A 15,884-nucleotide genomic window follows, 5' to 3' on the forward strand; every position below is an offset into this window, starting at 1 on the left:
ATAAGATTTTACTCACCGGTAAATCTATTTCTCGTAGTCCGTAGTGGATGCTGGGACTCCGTAAGGACCATGGGGAATAGCGGCTCCGCAGGAGACTTGGCACAACTAAAGAGAGCTTTAGGACTACCTGGTGTGCACTGGCTCCTCCCCCTATGACCCTCCTCCAGACCTCAGTTAGGATACTGTGCCCGGAAGAGCTGACACTAAGGAAGGATTTTGAATCCCGGGTAAGACTCATACCAGCCACACCAATCACACCGTACAACTCGTGATATTATACCCAGTTAACAGTATGACAACAACGGAGCCTCTGCACAGATGGCTCTCAACAATAACCCTTTTGTTAACAATAACTATGTACAAGTACTTGGGATGGGCGCCCAGCATCCACTACGGACTACGAGAAATAGATTTACCGGTGAGTAAAATCTTATTTTCTCTGACGTCCTAAGTGGATGCTGGGACTCCGTAAGGACCATGGGGATTATATCAAAGCTCCCAAACGGGAGGGAGAGTGCGGATGACTCTGCAGCACCGAATGAGCGAACTCTAGGTCCTCCTCAGCCAGGGTGTCAAACTTGTAAAATCTTGCAAATGTGTTTGACCCCGACCAAGTAGCAGCTCGGCAAAGTTGTAAAGCAGAGACCCCTCGGGCAGCCGCCCAAGAAGAGCCCACCTTCCTCGTGGAATGGGCTTTTACTGATCTAGAATGCGGCAGTCCCGCCGCAGAATGACAGTCCTGTACCACAAATCTGAGGTACTCCTGGTGAGGAGAGTAAATGGGGACATGCAGGTAAGCATCCTTGATGTCCAGTGATACCATGTAATCCCCTTCCTCCAGGCTTGAGATAACCGCCCTGAGCGATTCCATCTTGAACTTGAACCGTTTTATATACGTGTTCAAAGATTTAAAATTTAAAATGGGTCTCACCGAACCGTCCGGTTTCGGTACCACAAACATTGTGGAATAGTAACCCCTTCCTTGTTGAAGGAGGGGTACCTTGACTATCACCTGCTGCAAATACAGCTTGTGAATTTGCCTCCATCACAGCCTCCCTGTCCAAGGGAGATGTTGGCAAGGCAGATTTTAGGAAACGGCGAGGGGGACGTCTCGAATTCCAGCTTGAATCCCTGAGACACTAAATAAATGGTGATGGACATCTAGCTGCCAGCAGCAGACAGGCTTAATATTGTTACAATGTCTAGTTCTTGTCTACGCCTTCCATTGTCTCTCCTCATTGCAACAACTCCAGTGGCTGCACAGTAATACTAGCCACCGATGGCTGTTTTATTACTGGAGACTGATAATGCTGCAGCTGCACACTGGTGGTCATTCCGAGTTGTTCGCTCGGTAATTTTCTTCGCATCGCAGCGATTTTCCGCTAACTGCGCATGCGCAATGTTCGCAGTGCGACTGCGCCAAGTAAATTTGCTATGCAGTTAGGTATTTTACTCACGGCATTACGAGGTTTTTTCTTCGTTCTGGTGATTGTAATGTGATTGACAGGAAGTGGGTGTTTCTGGGCGGAAACAGGCCGTTTTATAGGAGTGTTTGAAAAAACGCTACCGTTTCTGGGAAAAACGCGGGAGTGGCTGGAGAAACGGGGGAGTGTCTGGGCGAACGCTGGGTGTGTTTGTGACGTCAAACCAGGAACGACAAGCACTGAACTGATCGCACTGGCAGAGTAAGTCTCGAGCTACTCAGAAACTGCAAAGAGAAGTCTTTTCGCAATATTGCGAATCTTTTGTTCGCAATTTTGCTAAGCTAAGATTCACTCCCAGTAGGCGGCGGCTTAGCGTGTGCAAAGCTGCTAAAAGCAGCTTGCGAGCGAACAACTCGGAATAAGGGCCACTTTCCTGTCTTGCAGCTACAATTAGATCTGTGTGGGACTTCTGTATCATTTACAAACTAAAGGATATTATTTATTAATCCATTAGGTTTGAAAACTGAAATTTTGTGAGCAGACAAATATAAATTTGCAACCCAACATGTCAGATTTTCAGATTTAATAAAACCTGCCGGAAAAAGTGCGATATTAAAAAAAATAAAATCTGTTTGATAAATAATGCACCAAAGCCCCATACTTACTGTCACCAAAGTACATGATACCTAACACGTATATACTTAACAATTCCGTAAAGGCAAGTAATCAGAGAACAAAATCAGTGTCCACTAGAATGTGCGCTTGTAATCTGGAGCGTTTGCTTTGCAGTTTTTCCGATGCAAGCTGCTTCACTCACTTTGGTTCAGCGCAAGTGACTACACTAAATTGAAGTCTCCTCTGCTGAACCCCCTTGACTCCAAGGGCCGAATGTACGTCTGAGTTGGCCAGAGGTGCCGTTTCCAGGCCGAACTTTGGAAGTTTTTTTAAAAGTTCCAATCATTTACAAGGCATGGTTTTGCCTTGTAAATGATTGGGACTAAGGGGGTAATTCCAAGTTGATCGCAGCAGGAAATTTTTTAGCAGTAGGGCAAAACCAGGGGGGTCATTCCGAGTTGTTCGCTCTGTAAATTTTTTCGCATCGCGATTTTCCGCTTAGTGTGCATGCGCAATGTCCGCAGTGCGACTGCGCAAAGTAAATTTGCTATGCAGTTAGGTTTTTTACTCACGGTTTTTTCTTCGTTCTGGTGATCGTAATGTGATTGACAGGAAGTGGGTGTTTCTGGGCGGAAACTGGCCGTTTTATGGGTGTGTGCGAAAAAACGCTACCGTTTCTGGGAAAAACGCGGGAGTGGCTGGAGAAACGGAGGAGTGTCTGGGCGAACGCTGGGTGTGTTTATGACGTCAAACCAGGAACGACAAGCACTGAACTGATCGCAGATGCCGAGTAAGTCTCGAGCTACTCAGAAACTGCACAGAGATGTCTTTTCGCTATATTGCAAATCTTTTGTTCGCAATTTTAAGAAGCTAAGATTCACTCCCAGTAGGCGGCGGCTTAGCGTGTGTAAAGCTGCTAAAAGCAGCTTGCGAGCGAACAACTCGGAATGAGGGCCCATGTGCACTGCAGGAGGGGCAGATATAACATTTGCAGAGAGAGTTAGATTTGGGTGGGTTATATTGTTTCTGTGCAGGGTAAATACTGGCTGCTTTATTTGTACACTGCAATTTAGATTGCAGATTGAACCATACTTGCCTACTCTCCCGGAATGGGCGGGAGGCTCCCGAAAATCGGGTGACCCTCCCGCCCCCCCGGAAGAGCAGGCAAGTCTCCCGATTTTTTAGGGTCCCCCCTGCCCGGCCGCCCACTTAGTGAGTAAAGTGGGCGGTCCGGGCAGTCGATGACGCGATTCTTGCTGAATCGCGTCATCGTAGCAACGCCCCCTGCAGTATAATGCCGGTAATCGCGGCATTACATAGCAGTGGGCGTGGCTTAAATGAAGTGCCGTGATAACCCCTCCCCTGTTCCGCCTCCGTCCACCCCTGTTTTGCCTTCGCCCCGCCCCCTATCCGTGTCATAACCCCGCCCCGCCCCCCTGCTGAGCCGACCTGGCTGCTCTCTCCTGGAGAGAGCAGCCAGGATGTCGGCATGTATGGATTGAACTCACCCCACCCAAATCTAACTCTCTCTGCACATGTTATATCTGCCTCCCCTGCAGTGCACATGGTTTTGCCCAACTGCTAACAAAGGTCCTGCTGCGATCAACTCAGAATTACCCCCTAAGTCTCCTCTGCTGAACCCCCTTGACTCCAAGGGCTGGATGTACGTCTGAGTTGGCCGGAGGTGCCGTTTCCAGGCCAAACTTGGACGTTTTTTTAAAGTTCCAATCATTTACAAGGCAAGGTTTTGCCTTGTAAATGATTGTAACTTTAAAAAAAATCTTTGTTTTGACAGGAACTCGCACCTCCGCCCAACCCGGACTTCATTACACGTGGCCCCTAATGTTCATTAATCACATGCAAACAGTGGTAGCAGCTCAAGCACTCTGGAGATGCTTATCAGGTGCTAGAAAAGGGGGAGGGGTCACAGCAAACATAAAGGGGAGGGGAGTGTCCCCCCCCCCACACACACCTTCTTGGTATCCACCAGCACACTGAGTAATATCTGTAACAATACTTGAACCTATCTGGTAATAGAATTTCAGAGATATTTCTTACATGAATTTGCAAATACATGGGAAGCTGCTGAGCCACATCACGGCTTCTCTGATATCAGCAGTCCTACACTACATGATAGCAGTGCCTACATAGGGCCATGTGCTTTGTCTACAATGAGTCCTCATGATAAAGGCTCATACAAAAATACATCTAGATTTGGGGCTAGCTTACCTGAGAGCCACCCCTAAGATCTCCTCTAGCACCTCATAAGTATATCTAGAGTGATTGAGCTGCTACCAGTGTTTGTTTGCATGTGTGAGTAGGCATTGAATGGGAGCAGCACTTGGAAGGCATGTTGGTCCTTGTAGTGCTAATGTGCTTACTGCAAATCACATGGCCCTATGTGGGCACTGTACATTAGTACCATGGGGTATAGACGGGTCCACCAGGAGCCATTGGCACTTTAAGAGTTTAAGAGTGTGGGCTGGCTCCTCCCTCTATGCCCCTCCTACCAGACTCAGTCCGAGGAGACGACATACTTCGAGAGAAGGACTTAGTGGTGAGATTCATACCAGCTCACACATACAAGGCACGTCAAGTCAACTAGCTTGAACTAATCAGCAAACGGCTGAAACCTTACTTACCCAGTAACTATGCAGTACGCAACTAAACAAAGTGGTACTGAACCAAATAACATAAACAGGAAAACGAAGCGCTGGGCGGGCGCCCAGCATCCTCTACGGACTACGAGAAAATAAGATTTTGAACCTACCGGTAAATCTTTTTCTCCTAGTCCGTAGAGGATGCTGGGGCCTCCGTAAGGACCATGGGGTATAGACGGGCTCCGCAGGAGACATGGGCACTACAAAAGAACTTTTAGTATGGGTGTGCACTGGCTCCTCCCTCTATGCCCCTCCTCCAGACCTCAGTTAGAGAACTGTGCCCAGAGGAGATGGACAATATGAGGAAAGGATTTTGTTAATCTAAGGGCAAGATTCATACCAGCCCACACCAATTATAGCATATAACCTGGAATATACGCAACCAGTTAACAGTATGAACAAAAAACAGTATCAGTCAAAGACCGATTCCAACTGTAACATAACCCTTATGTAAGCAACAACTATATACAAGTTTTGCAGATTAGTCCGCACTGGGACGGGCGCCCAGCATCCTCTATGGACAAGGAGAAAAAGATTTACCGGTAGGTTCAAAATCTTATATTCCCTTACGTCCTATAGGATGCTGGGAACTCCGTAAGGACCATGGGGATTATACCAAAGCTCCCAACCGGGCGGGAGAGTGCGGATGACTCTGTAGCACCGACTGAGCCAACGCAAGGTCCTCATCAGCCAGGGTATCAAACTTGTAGAATTTTGCAAAAGTGTTTGAACCCGACCAAGTAGCTGCTCGGCAAAGCTGTAATGCCGAGACGCCTCGGGCAGCCGCCCCAGAAGAGCCCACCTTCCAAGTGGAATGGGCCTTTACCAAATTCGATAACGGCAATCCAGCCGTATAATGAACCCGCTGAATCAATTTACAGATCCAGCGAGCAATAGTCCGCTTAGAAGCAGGAGCGCCAACTTTTTTGGCTGCATACAGGATAAACAGAACCTCTGTTTTCCTAACCCTAGCCGTCCTGGCTACAGAAATTTTTAAGGCCCTGACTACATCCAGGGACTTGGAGTCCTCCAAGTCCCCCGTAGCCACAGGCACCCCAATAGGTTGGTTCATGTGAAAAGACGAAACCACCTTAGGGAGAAATTGAGGACGAGTCCTCCATTCCTCTCTATCCACCTGGAAAATCAGATAGGGGCTCTTGTGAGACACAGCCGCCAATTCGGACACCCGCCTTGCAGATGCCAAGGCCACTAACATGACCACTTTCCAAGTGAGAAATTTCAATTCAACAGTTTGAAAAGGCTCAAACCAGTGCGATTTAAGGAACTGTAACACTACGTTAAGGTCCTATGGTGCCACCAGGGGCACAAAAGGAGGCTGGATGTGTAGCACTCCCCTTATAAAAGTTTGGACTTCCGGGATAGAAGCCAATTCCTTCTGGAAGAATATATACAGGTCCGAAATCTGTACCTCAATGGAGCCTAACTTTAGGCCCATATCCACTCCTGTCTGTTAAAAGTGGAGAAAACGGCCCAAGTGGAAACCTTCCGTAGGAGCATTCTTGGCTTCACACCAAGATACAAACTTTCTCCAGATATGGTGATAACGTTTCACCGTCACTTCCTTCCTAGCTTTTATCAGAGTAGGGATGACTTCTTCCAGAATACCCTTCTCCGCTAGGATTCGGTGTTCAACCGTCATGCCGTCGAACGTAACCGCGGTAAGTCTTGAAACACGCAGGGCCCCTACTGCAACAGGTCCTCTCTGAGAGGAAGAGGCCATGGATCTTCTGTGGGCATCCCCTGAAGATCTGAATACCAGGCCCTTCGAAGCCAATCTAAAACAATGAGTATTGTCAGTACTCTTTTCCGTCTAATGATTCCCAATATTTTTGAGATGAAAGGAAGGAGGAAGAAACACATAGACCGACTGAAACACCCATGGTGTCACCAGGGCGTCCACCGCCACTGCCTGAAGGTCCCTTGACCTGGCGCAATACCTCCAAAGCTTCTTGTTGAGGCGTGATGCCATCATGTCTATTTGAGGAAGCTCCCAACGACTTGTAATCTCTGCAAAAACTTCTTGATGAAGTCCCCACTCTCCTGGATGGAGATCGTGTCTGCTGAGGAAGACTGCTTCCCAGTTGTCCACCCCCGGAATGAATATTGCTGACAGAGCGTTAACGTGATTTTGTGCCCACCGCAGAATCCTGGTGGCTTCCGCCATTGCCACTCTGTTCTTTGTACCGCCTAGGCGGTTTACATGAGCCACAGCTGTGACGTTGTCTGATTGAATCAGAACCGGTAGGTCGCGAAGAAGACTCTCCGCTTGTCGTAGGCCTTTGTAACTGGCCCTTAATTCCAGTATGTATATGTGTAGGCAAGCCTCCTGGCTTGACCACCGTCCCTGAAAATACCTTCCTTGTGTGACTGCTCCCCATCCTCGGATGCTCGCGTCCGTGGTCGCCAGGACCTAGTCCTGAATGCCGAACGTGCGACCTTCTAGAAGATGAGCACTCTGCAGTCGTCCCAGGACAGACACCCTGGCCCTGGGGGACAGGGTCATCTTCTGATGTACTGGAAGGTGAGACCCGGACCACTTGTCCAGAAGGTCCCACTGAAAAGTCCTCGCCTGAAACCTGCCGAAGGGGGTGGCCTCGTAGGTCGCCACCATTTTCTCCAGTACTCGAGTGCACTGATGGACTGACACTCTTTTTTTTTTTTTTTTTTAACAGGTCTCTGACCCTGTTCTGGAGTTCCTGGGCTTTTTCCATTGGGAGAAAAACCCTCTCCTGTTCTGTGTCCAGAATCGTGCCTAAGAAAAACAGCTAAGTTGTTGAAACTAACTATGACTTTGGTAGATTTAGAATCCAGCCATGTTGCTGCAGCGCTCTCAGGGAGAACGACACGCTTTTCTGCAACTGTTCCTTTGATCTCGCTTGTATCAGGAGATCATCCAAGTACGGGATAATTGTGACTCCTTGCCTGCGCCGGAGTACCATCACTTCCGCCATTACCTTGGTGAAAACCCTTGGGGCCGTGGAAAGCCCGAACGGCAACATCTGAAATTGGAAATGACAGGCCTGTACAGCGAACCTCAGGTACGCTTGATGAGGAGGATAAATGGAGACATGAAGGTATGCATCCTTTATGTCTAGTGACACCATAAAATCCCCCCCTTCCAGGCTTTAGATCACTGCCCTGATCGATTCCCTCTTGAACTTGAACCCTGTTAAGTACAGGTTCAGGGATTTTAAATTGAGCATGGGTCTGACCGAGCCATCCGGTTTCGGTTGCCCCAAATAGGGTTGAATAGTACCCTTTTCCTTGCTGCATTAAGGGAACCTTGATAAACACTTGCTGTAGACATAGCTTTCGAATTGCAGCCCACACTATCTCCCTCTCTGGGGGATACTTTGGTAAAGCCGATTTGAAGAATCGTCGGGGAGGCACGTCTATGAATTCCAGCTTGTAACCATGGGACGCAATTTCCATCGCCCAAGGACCCACATCCGACTGAACCCAGACGTGGCTGAAGAGTCTAAGACAAGCCCCCACCGGAGAGGACTCCCTCAGTGGAGCCCCAGCGTCATGCGGTGGATTTAGTAGAAGCAGGGAGGGACTTCTGTTCCCGGGAACTGGCCGTAGCAGGCATTCTTTTTCCCTCTACCCTTACCTCTGGCGAGGAAGGAAGAGCCCCGACCTCTTCTGGACTTATGAGACCGAGAGGACTGCATCTGATACTGCAGCGTTTTCTTTTGCTGTGGGGGAACATAAGGCAAAAAAGGTAGATTTACCCGCGGTAGCTGTTGAAACCAGGTCCGCGAGACCTTCCCCAATTAAAAGCTCACCCATGTAAGGCAAAATTTCCATATGCCTCCTTGAGTAGGCATCACCCGTTCATTGGCGGGTCCACAGCATATATAAGACTGCGTCTTTGATGTGACCTAAGGTCAATAAAATGGTATCCCTATCTAGGGTATCAATATCAGCTGACAAGATATCTGTCCAAGCTGCTACCGCGCTACAAACCCAAGCCGATGCTATTGCCGGTCCGAGCAAAGCCCCCTTATGTATAAATTGATGTTAAGGTAGTTTCCTGCCTGCGATCCGCCGGACCTTTTGGTGTCGCCGTGTCCGGGGACGGTAGGGCTACCTTTTTGGACAAGCGTGTTAAGGCCTTGTCGATCGTGGGTGATGATTCCCACCGTAACCTGTCCTTTGAGGGGAAAGGATACGCCATAATAAATCTTTTGGGAAACTGCAGTTTTTTGTCTGAAGTTTCCCCAGCATTTTCAAATAATATGGGGGAAACGTTACCTCAGGTTTCTTTACCTTAAACCTGTGTAGCCTCGTGTCAGGGACAGAGGAGTCATCTGTGATATGCAAAACATCATTTATTGCAATAATCAAATAATGAATACTTTTTGCCACCCTTGGGCGTAACCTTGCATCATTATAGTCGACACTGGAGTCAGAATCCGTGTCGGTATCAGTGTCTACTATTTGGGACAGGGGACGTTTTTGAGACCCTGAAGGGCCCTGTGACACAGTCACCTCCTTGGACTCTGCTTTGTCCAATCCCTTATGTAATGAATTTACATTTGAATTTAAAACATTCCACATGTCCGATCAATCAGGTGTCGGCGTTGCCGACGGAGACACCACAATCATCCGCTCCACCTCCTCCTTAGATGAGCCTTCCGCTTCAGACATGCCGACACACACGTACCGACACCACCCCACATACACAGGGATATTTTTATGGAGACAGATCCCCAATAAGGCCCTTTGGAGAGACAGAGAGAGAGAGTATGCCAGCACACACCCAGCGCCACTGACACCGGAAATAGACTTCCCAGATACAACAGCGCTTAATATAAATATAAACACATTATATACACTCACTGCTGCTAATAAGTGCCCCCCCCCCCTCTGTTTTGCCCTGTGTCTTCAGCAGGGGAGAGTTCGGGGAGCCAGCTCCAAGCTGTGGAGAAAATGAGAAAATGGCGCTTTCCGTGCTGAGAGACCAAGCTCCGCCCCCTCACCGGCGGGCTTCGGTCCCGCTCATTTTTACCATACTGGCGGGGGTTATGATATATAGTGCCTCTGTATCCTATATATGTATGTCTGCAGCCCTAGAGGTTTATTGCTGCCCCCCCTGAAGTCTTCTTTTCTTCTTATACTCACCCGGCTTCTATCTTCCAGCTCTGCGAGGAGGACGGCGGCGCGGCTCTGGGACGAATTGCGGGGTGAGACCTGCGTTCCGACTCCCTCTGTAGCTAATGGTGTCCAGTAGCCTAAGAAGCAGAGCCTATCACTTAAGTAGGTCTGCTTCTCTCTCCTCAGTCCCACGATGCAGGGAGCTTGTTGCCAGTAGTGCTCCCTGAAAATAAAAAACCTAACAAAATTATTTTTCAGAGAAACTCAGGAGAGCTCCCCTGTAATGTCCACCGCCACTGCCTGAGATCGGCCTGGAGCAATAACGCCGAAGCTTCTTGTTGAGACGAGAGGCCATCATGTCTACTTGGGGTAGACCCCAAAGATCTGTTACCTCCCTGAACACCTCCGGATGGAGGCCCCACTCTCCCGGATGGAGATCGTGTCTGCTGAGGAAGTCTGCTTCCCAGTTGTCTATTCCCGGAATGAAGATGGCTGACAGCGCCAACGCGTGCTTTTCCGTCCAGAGGAGTATTCTTGTGACCTCCGACATCGCCGCCCTGCTCTTCGTTCCGCCCTGTCGGTTTATGTAAGCCACTGTTGTTACGTTGTCCGACTGTACTTGAATGTCCCTGTTTCTTCGAGGAGGGGCCGCCTGATGAAGACCGTTGTAGACGGCTCTTAGTTCCAGAATGTTGATGGGCAGGCCGACTTCCAGGCTTGACTATCTTCCCTGGAAGGTCACCCCTTAAATGACTGCTGCCCAGCCCCGGAGGCTCGCATCCGTCATTAGCAGGACCCAGTCCTGAATCCCGAACCTTCGGCCCTCCAGCTTGTGAGGCAATAGGAGCCACCATAGGAGTGAAATCCTCGCCCTTGGAGACAGATGTATTCTCTGATGCATGTGGAGGTGAGATCCCGACCACTTGTCCAGGAGGTCAGTTGGAAGGTCCGAGCATGAAACCTCCCGTACTGCAGAGCCTCGTAGGAGGCCACCATTTTTCCCAATAGGCAAATGCATTGATGAACCGACACCCGGGGTGGCTTCAAGACATCCTGGACCATGGATTGGATCACCAACGCCTTGTCCCATGGAAGGAACAGCCACTGTACTTCCATATCCAGGATCATTCCCAGAAACGACAATCTCGGTTTCAAATGTGACTTTGGAAAATTCTGAATCCAACCGTGACTCTGAAGCAGCCGTGTTGAGAGAACAATGGATTGGAGCAACCTTTCCCTGGACGATGCCCTTATCAGGAGATCGTCCAGATAAGGAATGATGTTTACACCCTGTTTTCGGAGTAGCATCATCATCTCCGCCATCACCTTGGTAAACACCCTCGGTGCTGTGGAGAGGCCCAATGGCAGAGCCTGGAACTGAAAATGACAGTCCAGAAATGTGAATCAGAGATAAGCCTGATGCGGCAGCCAGATCGGAGTGTGAAGGTACACATCCTTGATATCCAGGGATACCAGGAATACCCCTCTTCCAGACCTGCTATCGCCGCCCTGAGAGACTCCATCTTGAACTTGAACTCCTTTAGAAAGGGGTTCAACGATTTTAGATTCAGGATAGGCCTGACCGAACCATCCGGTTTCGGTACCACGAAAAGGTTTGAATAGTAACCCTTTGTCAACATGTGCGGTGGTACCGGCACAATGACTTGTGCCTCCACCAGCTTTTGGACAGCGTCCTGTAGCACTGTGCTGTCCTGCAACAGAGTTGGTAAGCCCGACCTGAAAAAACGATGAGGAGGGAGACTTTGAAATTCCAGCCTGTATCCCTGAGAGACAATATCTACCACCCAGGGATCCAGGCCGGACGAGACCCAGACCTGACTGAACTGAGTCTCGCTCCCACCGGCCCCACCTCCGGGCCCTCCCGTCCACCATCATGCAGAGGACTTAGGGGTACCTGATGCAGGCTTTTGTTATTGGGAACCTTCAGCGGCAGGTTTCTTGGACTTAACCTTACCTCGACCTGAAGAAGGTATTGGATGACTTGGCCTTCTGGTCTTGTTGGGCCGAAAGGACTGCTGCGTAGCTGAGGAGAATCTCTTCGGAGCAGGAGCTGCTGAGGTAAGATACAGAGACTTACCCGCTATAGCGGTAGAAATCCACGCCTCTAGGGCTTCCCCAAAGAGAGCCTGGCCTGTATAGGGTAGCAACTCCACACTTCTTCTGGATTCCGCGTCGGCCGACCACTGGCGGAGCTACAGTCCCCGACGAGCTGAAACAGATATGGAAGAAATTCCCGCAGCTATGGAACCCAGGTCTTTCATGGATTCTACCATGAAACCTGCAGAATCATGTATGTTGCGTAAATACAATGCAACCTCATCCCTATCCATCGTATCCAAATCCTCCATCAAGGCAGCCGACCACTTCACTATTGCCTTTGCAATCCATGCACTAGCAATAGTGGGACATAATATGGCCCCTGAAGCAGTGTACACTGATTTCAGAGTATTATCAATTTTCCTGTCTGTTGGCTCCTTTAAGGCGGTAGATCCCGGTAAAACCACCTTCTTTGAGAGTCTGGATACAGATGCGTCAACAATAGGCGGGTTTCCCCACTTTTTCCTATCCTTCTCAGGGAAAGGAAAAGCTACCAGAATCCTCTTAGGAATCTGAAACCTCTTTTCAGGGTTCACCCAGGCCTTTTCAAATATAGCATTCAGCTCTTGTGACGCAGGGAAGGTTAGCGAGGCTTTCTTGTTTTCAGTGAAGAAAGCCTCCTCAACCTGCTCAGGTGTGGTATCATTAACATTTAACACATCCCTGATAGCTTCTATCAACAACTGTACCCCCCTTGCGAGAGATGCGGACCCCCGCAATACATCCCCATCACCATCTCTAGTGTCAGAATTGGTATCCGTGTCGTCCTGTGTTACCTGCACAAGTGCACATTTGTGGGGGTATATTGTGGGGTGACCCGAAGTACCCGACAAGGGCCACACAGCCACCGAGGACTGCAATATCTGGGTTTCAGACTCATTACTGGCAACCCTGTCAGAAATCTGAGAAATCCAAGTCCTGATAGAGGAAAACCACTCTGGTTCCCTTGCTGGAATCTGTGCTAAACCAGTGCTAATCTGATTGCATGGAATGGAATCATCCTGAGAGGATAAATCCTCTGCAGCATATGACACTGTATCCCTGGACATTGCTGCTAGTGACCACCAAACACCACACACACACACACACACACACACACACACACACACACACACACACACGATGGGGTAAGACAGAGTTTCCCCCCCAAGAATGGCAAGAGAGACAGAGATTGGAGCCAACCCACACCAGTGCCTAAACCAAGGAGAAAACCGCCTTTCCAGCGCTGACTTGTGCGCCTTAATAGGACACACAGTTAAGTAATTAGCCTCCCCTCCCTTCTACAACCCCCTGGTACCGTTACAGTAAACTGGAGCTGCTGTGGAGGGATCAGGATCTTCCTTGAGCTTGTCAGCATGCAGGAAAATGGCGCTGGAACACTGCAGGTCCGCTCTGAGGAGAAGCTCCGCCCCCTTCCCGGCGCTGTCTTCCCGTTCTTCTGAGTTTAAATTTGGTCTGAGGAGTTGTGCTGGCTGGGATCCCTGGGGCCCCGACAGGCTTACTGACCAAAAGTGAGGGGTAAGCGCTGGCCCAGGGCGCCCCTCACAGCGCCGCACAGTGTGCCTCTGGTACCGTCCGGAAGCGTGGTTAATACTGCGCTCCCTCCCCTGTTGCCGCCATCTTCACACCGGCTCCCCGCTTGCATGGGGGGTCAGTGACTAACTCACCACTTTCTTCAGCTCTGTAAGGGGTCAGCGGCATGCTACTGGGGTGAGCGGTTCCCCTGCGGCGGAGACCGATCAGCCCCTCTGGAGCTCAGTGTCCAGTCAGCAGAGTCAGTGGCTCAGACCCCGCAGGGCGGACACTGCTCCCCCCCTTAGTCCCACGCTGCAGGGAGGCTGTTGCCAGCAGCCTCCCTGTAAAATAAAAAACTGTAAAACTAAACTTTATTAGGAAAGCTCAGGAGAGCTCCCCTAGCTGTGACCGGCTCCTCCGGGCACATTTTCTAAACTAAGTCTGGTAGGAGGGGCATAGAGGGAGGAGCCAGCCCGCACTCTTAAACTCTTAAAGTGCCAATGGCTCCTGGTGGATCCGTCTATACCCCATGGTACTAATGTGGACCCCAGCATCCTCTAGGACGTTAGAGAAAATAAGTATAGCAACAAGTTTGTGAGTGGTATGGTAGGTCAACATTCATCATGTAGACCATTATGAAATGTCGACATGTTAGAATGCCGACATATAATCCCTGGTGGCCCAGTGGTGACATACCTGCTCCTCGTGGCTCCAGTGCAGCTTTCAGGTCACGTCAGGGTCAGACCTGAGATCCTGCAGCATTCTGGTATTTTGGTACCTAAACCTAATCTCCCCCCCCCCCCCACCCCTGCAGTTAAACACCAACCTCTCACTGTAGCATAACTCTAACCCTCCCACAGCCTAACCCTAATGATGACAATATGAGTCAACACTTTGAGAATGCCGACATAACTAGTATCTACACTGTGGTGTTGTTATTATGAATGTCGACATTTCAACTGGTGACCCAAGACTGACCAGCAGGAGAATTCAAGCAGAAAAGGCTGTCCACACACCCACAGTGCCCAAACTTAACCTTCTCCAATAATCCTGAATTGCAAAAATATCTCCACTGAAATACAATATTAGAGCGCTCGTATTTAGCAAGCTCCCCCCCACCCCCCCCCCATCCAACCCTAGGGGAGGAGCAAACTTGCATCCCCTTCAAAAACATATGCTTGGAGGTAAAAACTGGTGCAAGTGCACAAAAGCAGTGGCGCGATGACCCTAGAGCAGATGTACTAAAGCCCTATAGAGTGAAAAAGTGGAGAAAGATAAAGTACCAGCCAATCAGCTCCCAGTTGTAATTTTTTAGCCTGTAACATAACAGTTGTGAGCTGACTGTCTTGTAATTTAACTCTCATTTTAGCACTCTCCAAGGTTTAGTACATAACCCCCCCCCCCCCCCCTTTCTGTAATGTGTCATATTACAATGAAATCAAGGAGATTAGTACATTGGAATGTATTAAAAAGGGAAAAAAACATGTAAAGAGACACAAGTCTACAGCACATACGATAATAACACTGTAAGATCACTACTACATCACTTACAGCTGGGGCGGGAAGACTATTGTACAATCCCTTTAATGCACAATATATCAATAACTCACGGATAACATTGAATGGTAACTGATTTTACACTGTAAATATTCTTTTATGCATGAAACATAAGGTGCAAATGTGTCACTATCTCCTGAGGATTGTATTGTTATAATACACAAATAATGTTAATGCACAGTACACATATTGGATAATGATACCATCACTTTATCAGCAGGCCTTATACCTATACCGTTATTCTAATCATGTGACTTCTACCATTATTAAATGTAATGCGGACTGGAGGTCATATATAATTACCCAGTAGTGACATCATCACTTCTGTATTAGGAATGTAAAACTATTCTGTAGCCAGTGACATTGGCCCTCATTCCGAGTTGATCGCTCGCTAGCTGCTTTTAGCAGCATTGCACATGCTAGGCCGCCGCCCTCTGGGAGTGTATCTTAGCTTAGCAGAATTGCGAATAAAAGATTAGCAGAATTGCTACTAAATAATTCATAGCAGTTTCTGAGTAGCTCCAGACCTACTCACAGATTGCGATCAGCTCAGTCCGTTTAGTTCCTGGTTTGACGTTACAAACACGCCCTGCGTTCTGCCAGCCACTCCCCCGTTTCTCCAGCTACTCCTGCGTTTTTCACGGGCACGCCTGCGTTTTTTAGCAAACGCCGGGAAAACGCTGAGTTGCCGCCCAGAAACGCCCCTTTCCTGTCAATCACTCAGCGATCATCAGAGCGACTAAAAAAGCGCTGCAAAGGCAACAGCAAATCTACTAAGTTTTTAGTTAAATAACTAAGTGCATGCGCCCTGCGTACCATGCGCATTTAGCAACTAATCGCAGCATAGCGAAAATCGGCAACGAGCGAACAACTC

The sequence above is a fragment of the Pseudophryne corroboree genome, unplaced genomic scaffold (assembly GCF_028390025.1).
Source record: "Pseudophryne corroboree isolate aPseCor3 unplaced genomic scaffold, aPseCor3.hap2 scaffold_306, whole genome shotgun sequence".
NCBI lineage: Eukaryota > Metazoa > Chordata > Amphibia > Anura > Myobatrachidae > Pseudophryne > Pseudophryne corroboree.